Source organism: Rhipicephalus microplus, chromosome 1, assembly GCF_043290135.1.
Source record: "Rhipicephalus microplus isolate Deutch F79 chromosome 1, USDA_Rmic, whole genome shotgun sequence".
Taxonomy (NCBI): Eukaryota; Metazoa; Arthropoda; class Arachnida; order Ixodida; family Ixodidae; genus Rhipicephalus; species Rhipicephalus microplus.
The window spans coordinates 53,184,696-53,190,695 of NC_134700.1; positions in this window are offsets into that span (position 1 = coordinate 53,184,696).

A 6,000-nucleotide genomic window follows, 5' to 3' on the forward strand; every position below is an offset into this window, starting at 1 on the left:
TACAATCTGGAAACTTTTTCAGCCGATCGAGGTTTCTACTCAACCTTTTAGGGGCGAAGCTACTTAAAGCGGCACCCGTTCGTTCATCGTAGTAGTCCTAAACGTAGTTGTAGTGTAACCAGTATACTTACCAGTTTGTGAGCCCTGCCAAAGCCGTAAAGAGCCATCTTCTCTACAAGCTGGAAACTTTTTCAGCCGATCGAGGGTTCCACTCAACCTTTTACGGGCGAAGCTTCTTAAAGCGGCGCCCGTTCGTTCATCGTAGTAGTCCTAAACGTAGTGGTAGTGTAACCAGTATACTTACCAGTTTGTGAGCCCTGCCAAAGCCATAAAGAGCCATCTACTCTACCAGTCGGATACCTTTTCAACCGATCGATGTTTCCACTCCACCTTTTAAGGGCGAAGCTTCTTAAAGCGGCACCTGATCGTTTATCGTAGTAATCCTAGTCGTAGTCGTAGTGTGTAACCAGTACACTTACCCGTTTGTGAGCCCTGCTGGAGCCGTAAAGAGCCATCTTCTCTACCAGCCAGATACCTTTTCAACCGATCAAGGTTTGCACTCAACCTTTTAGGGTCGACGCTCCTTAAAGCGGCATTCGATCGTTCATCGCAGTTGTCCTGGTCATAGTCGTAGTGTATAACCAGGTACTTTCCCGTTTGTAAGCCCTGCGAGAGCCGTAAAGAGCCATCTTCTCTACAAGCTGAAAACTTTTTCAGCCGATCGAGGTTTGCACTCAACCTTTCAGGGGCGAAGCTCCTTAAAGCGGCATCCGTTCGTTCATCGTAGTAGTCCTAGTCGTAGTGGTAGTGTAACCAGTATACTTACCAGTTTGGGAGCCCTGCCAGTGCCGTAAAGAACCATCTTCTCTGCCAGCCGGGTAACATTACAACCGATCAAGGTTTCCACTCAACCTTTAAGGGACGAAGCTCCTTAAAGTGGCACCCGTTCGTTCAGCGTTGTACTCCTAGTCGTAGTCGTAGTGTGTAACCTGTACACTAAAACGTTTGTGAGCCCTGCCAAAGCCATAACAAGCTATCTTCTCTACCAGCCGGATACCTTTTCAACCGATCGATGTTTCCACTCAACCTTTTAGGGGCGGATCTTCTTAAAGCGGCACCAAATCGTTTATTGTAGTAATACTAGTCGTAGTCGTTGTGTGTAACCAGTATACTTTCCCGTTTGTGAGCCCAGCCAGAGCCGTAAAGAGCCATCTTCTCTACAAGCTGGAAACTTTTTTAGCCGATCGAGGTTTCCACTCAACCTTTTAGGGGCGAAGCTTCTTAAAGCGGCACCCGTTCGTTCATCGTGGTAGTCCTAGTCGTAGTGGTAGTGTAACCAGTATACTTACCAGTTCGTGAGCCTTGCCAGTTCTGTAAAGAACCATCTTTTCTACAAGCTGGAAACGTTTTCAGCCGATCGAGGTTTCCACTCAATCTTTTAGGGGCGAAGCTCCTTAAAGCGGCACCCGTTCGTTCATCGTAGTAGTCCTAGTCGTAGTGGTAGTGTAACCAGTATACTTACCACTTTGTGAGCCCTGCCAGTGCCGTAAAGAACCATCTTCTCTGCCAGCCGGATATCGTTTCAACCGAACGAGGTTGCCCCTCAACCTTTAAGGGGCGAAGCTCCTTAAAGCGGCACCCGTTCGTTCATCGTAGTATTCTATGTCGTAGTGTGTAACCAGTATACTTACCGTTTGTGAGTCCGGCCAGCGCCGCAAAGATCCATCTTCTCTACAAGCCGGATACCTTATCAACCAATCGATGTTTCCACTCAACCTTTTTGGGGCGAAGCTCCTTAAAGCGGCACCCGTTCGTTCCTCGTAGTAGCCCTAGTCGTAGTCGTAGTGTGTAGCCAGTTTACATACCCATTTGTGAGTCCTGCCAGCGCCGTAAAGAGCCATCCTCTCTACCAGCCGGATACATTTTCAAATGATCGATATTTCCACTCATCCTTTTAGGGTCGAAGATCCTTAAAGCAGCACCCCTTCGTCCCTTGTAGTAGTCCTAGTCGTAGTATATCACTAGAATACTTACCCGTTTGTGAGTCCTGCCAGTGCCGTAAAGAACCATCTTCTCTGCCAGCCGGATACCTTTTCAACCGATCGAGGTTTCATCCCAACCTTTAATGGGCGAAGCACCTTAAAGCGGCACCCGTTTGTTCAGCGTAGTACTCCTAGTCGTAGTCGTAGGGTGTAACCTGTACACTCAAACGTTTGTGAGCCCTGCCAAAGCCATAAAGAGCCATCTTCTCTACCAATCGGATACCTTTTCAACAGATCGATGTTTCCACTCAAGCTTTTTGGGGCGAAGCTCCTTAAAGTGGCACCCGTTCGTTCCTCGTAGTAGTCCTAGTCGTAGTCGTAGTGTGTAACCAGTTTAAGTACCCGTTTGTGAGCCCTGCCGGAGCCGTAAAGAGCCATCTTCTCTACCAGCCGGATACCTTTCCAACCGATCGATGTTTCCACTCAACGTTTTAGGAGCGAAGCTCCTCAAAGCGGCATTCGTTCGTTCATCGCAGTAGTCCTAGTCGTAGTCGTAGTGTGTAACCTGTACACTTGAACGTTTGTGAGCCCTGCTGAAGCCATAAAGAGCCATGTTCTCTACCAGCCGGATACCTTTTCAACCGATAGATGTTTCCACTCAACCGTTTTGGGGCGAAGCTCCTTAAAGTGGCACCCGTTCGTTCCTCGTAGTAGTCCTAGTCGTAGTGTGTAACCAGTACACTTACCCGTTTGTGAGCCCTGCCGGAGCCGTAAAGAGCCATCTTCTCTACAAGCTGAAAACTTTTTCAGCCGATCGAGGTTTCCACTCAACCTTTTAGGGGCGAAGCTCCTTAAAGCGGCACCCGTTCGTTCATCGTAGTAGTCCTAGTCGTAGTGGTAGTGTAACGAGTATACTTACCAGTTTGTGAGCCCTGCCAGTGCCGTAAAGAACCATCTTTTCTGCCAGCCGGATACCTTTTCAACCGATCGAGGTTTCCACTTAATGTTTAAGAGCGAAGCTCCTTAAAGCGGCACCCGTTCGTTCAGCGTAGTAGTCCTAGTCGTAATGGCAGTGTAACAAGTATACTTACCAGTTTGTGAGCCCTGCCAGTGCCGTAAACAACCATCTTCTCTACCAGCCGGATACATTTTCAACTGATCGATGTTTCCACTCAACCTTTTAGGGGCGAAAATCCTTAAAGCAGCACCCCTTCGTCCCATGTAGTAGTCCTAGTCGTAGTATGTAACTAGTATACTTACCCGTTTGTGAGCCCTGCCTGTGCCGTAAAGAACCATCTTCTTTGCCAGCCTGATACCTTTTCAACCGATCGAGTTTTCCAGTCAACCTTTAAAGGGCGAAGCTCCTTAAAGCGGCACCCGTTCGTTCAGCGTAGTACTCCTAGTCGTAGTCGTAGTGTGTAACCTGTACACTCAAACGTTTGTGAGCCCTGCCAAAGCCATAAAGAACCATCTTCTCTACCAACCGGATACCTTTTCAACCGATCGATGTTTCCACTCAACCTTTTTGGGGCGAAGCTCCTTAAAGCGGCGCCCGTTCGTTCATCGTAGTAGTCCTAAACGTAGTGGTAGTGTAACCAGTATACTTACCAGTTTGTGAGCCCTGCCAAAGCCATAAAGAGCCATCTACTCTACCAGTCGGATACCTTTTCAACCGATCGATGTTTCCACTCCCCCTTTTAAGGGCGAAGCTTCTTAAAGCGGCACCTGATCGTTTATCGTAGTAATCCTAGTCGTAGTCGTAGTGTGTAACCAGTACACTTACCCGTTTGTGAGCCCTGCTGGAGCCGTAAAGAGCCATCTTCTCTACCAGCCAGATACCTTTTCAACCGATCAAGGTTTGCACTCAACCTTTTAGGGTCGACGCTCCTTAAAGCGGCATTCGATCGTTCATCGCAGTTGTCCTGGTCATAGTCGTAGTGTATAACCAGTGTACTTTCCCGTTTGTAAGCCCTGCGAGAGCCGTAAAGAGCCATCTTCTCTACAAGCTGAAAACTTTTTCAGCCGATCGAGGTTTGCACTCAACCTTTCAGGGGCGAAGCTCCTCAAAGCGGCATCCGTTCGTTCATCGTAGTAGTCCTAGTCGTAGTGGTAGTGTAACCAGTATACTTACCAGTTTGGGAGCCCTGCCAGTGCCGTAAAGAACCATCTTCTCTGCCAGACGGGTAACATTACAACCGATCAAGGTTTCCACTCAACCTTTAAGGGACGAAGCTCCTTAAAGTGGCACCCGTTCGTTCAGCGTTGTACTCCTAGTCGTAGTCGTAGTGTGTAACCTGTACACTAAAACGTTTGTGAGCCCTGCCAAAGCCATAACAAGCTATCTTCTCTACCAGCCGGATACCTTTTCAACCGATCGATGTTTCCACTCAACCTTTTAGGGGCGGATCTTCTTAAAGCGGCACCAAATCGTTTATTGTAGTAATACTAGTCGTAGTCGTAGTGTGTAACCAGTATACTTTCCCGTTTGTGAGCCCAGCCAGAGCCGTAAAGAGCCATCTTCTCTACAAGCTGGAAACTTTTTTAGCCGATCGAGGTTTCCACTCAACCTTTTAGGGGCGAAGCTTCTTAAAGCGGCACCCGTTCGTTCATCGTGGTAGTCCTAGTCGTAGTGGTAGTGTAACCAGTATACTTACCAGTTCGTGAGCCCTGCCAGTTCTGTAAAGAACCATCTTTTCTACAAGCTGGAAACGTTTTCAGCCGATCGAGGTTTCCACTCAATCTTTTAGGGGCGAAGCTCCTTAAAGCGGCACCCGTTCGTTCATCGTAGTAGTCCTAGTCGTAGTGGTAGTGTAACCAGTATACTTACCACTTTGTGAGCCCTGCCAGTGCCGTAAAGAACCATCTTCTCTGCCAGCCGGATACCGTTTCAACCGAACGAGGTTGCCCCTCAACCTTTAAGGGGCGAAGCTCCTTAAAGCGGCACCCGTTCGTTCATCGTAGTAGTCTATGTCGTAGTGTGTAACCAGTATACTTACCGTTTGTGAGTCCGGCCAGCGCCGCAAAGAGCCATCTTCTCTACAAGCCGGATACCTTATCAACCGATCGATGTTTCCACTCAACCTTTTTGGGGCGAAGCTCCTTAAAGCGGCACCCGTTCGTTCCTCGTAGTAGTCCTAGTCGTAGTCGTAGTGTGTAGCCAGTTTACATACCCATTTGTGAGTCCTGCCAGCGCCGTAAAGAGCCATCCTCTCTACCAGCCGGATACATTTTCAAATGATCGATATTTCCACTCATCCTTTTAGGGGCGAAGATCCTTAAAGCAGCACCCCTTCGTCCCTTGTAGTAGTCCTAGTCGTAGTATATCACTAGAATACTTACCCGTTTGTGAGTCCTGCCAGTGCCGTAAAGAACCATCTTCTCTGCCAGCCGGATACCTTTTCAACCGATCGAGGTTTCATCCCAACCTTTAATGGGCGAAGCTCCTTAAAGCGGCACCCGTTCGTTCAGCGTAGTACTCCTAGTCGTAGTCGTAGGGTGTAACCTGTACACTCAAACGTTTGTGAGCCCTGCCAAAGCCATAAAGAGCCATCTTCTCTACCAACCGGATACCTTTTCAACAGATCGATGTTTCCACTCAAGCTTTTTGGGGCGAAGCTCCTTAAAGTGGCACCCGTTCGTTCCTCGTAGTAGTCCTAGTCGTAGTCGTAGTGTGTAACCAGTTTAAGTACCCGTTTGTGAGCCCTGCCGGAGCCGTAAAGAGCCATCTTCTCTACCAGCCCGATACCTTTCCAACCGATCGATGTTTCCACTCAACGTTTTAGGAGCGAAGCTCCTCAAAGCGGCATTCGTTCGTTCATCGCAGTAGTCCTAGTCGTAGTCGTAGTGTGTAACCTGTACACTTGAACGTTTGTGAGCCCTGCTGAAGCCATAAAGAGCCATGTTCTCTACCAGCCGGATACCTTTTCAACCGATAGATGTTTCCACTCAACCTTTTTGGGGCGAAGCTCCTTAAAGTGGCACCCGTTCGTTCCTCGTAGTAGTCCTAGTCGTAGTGTGT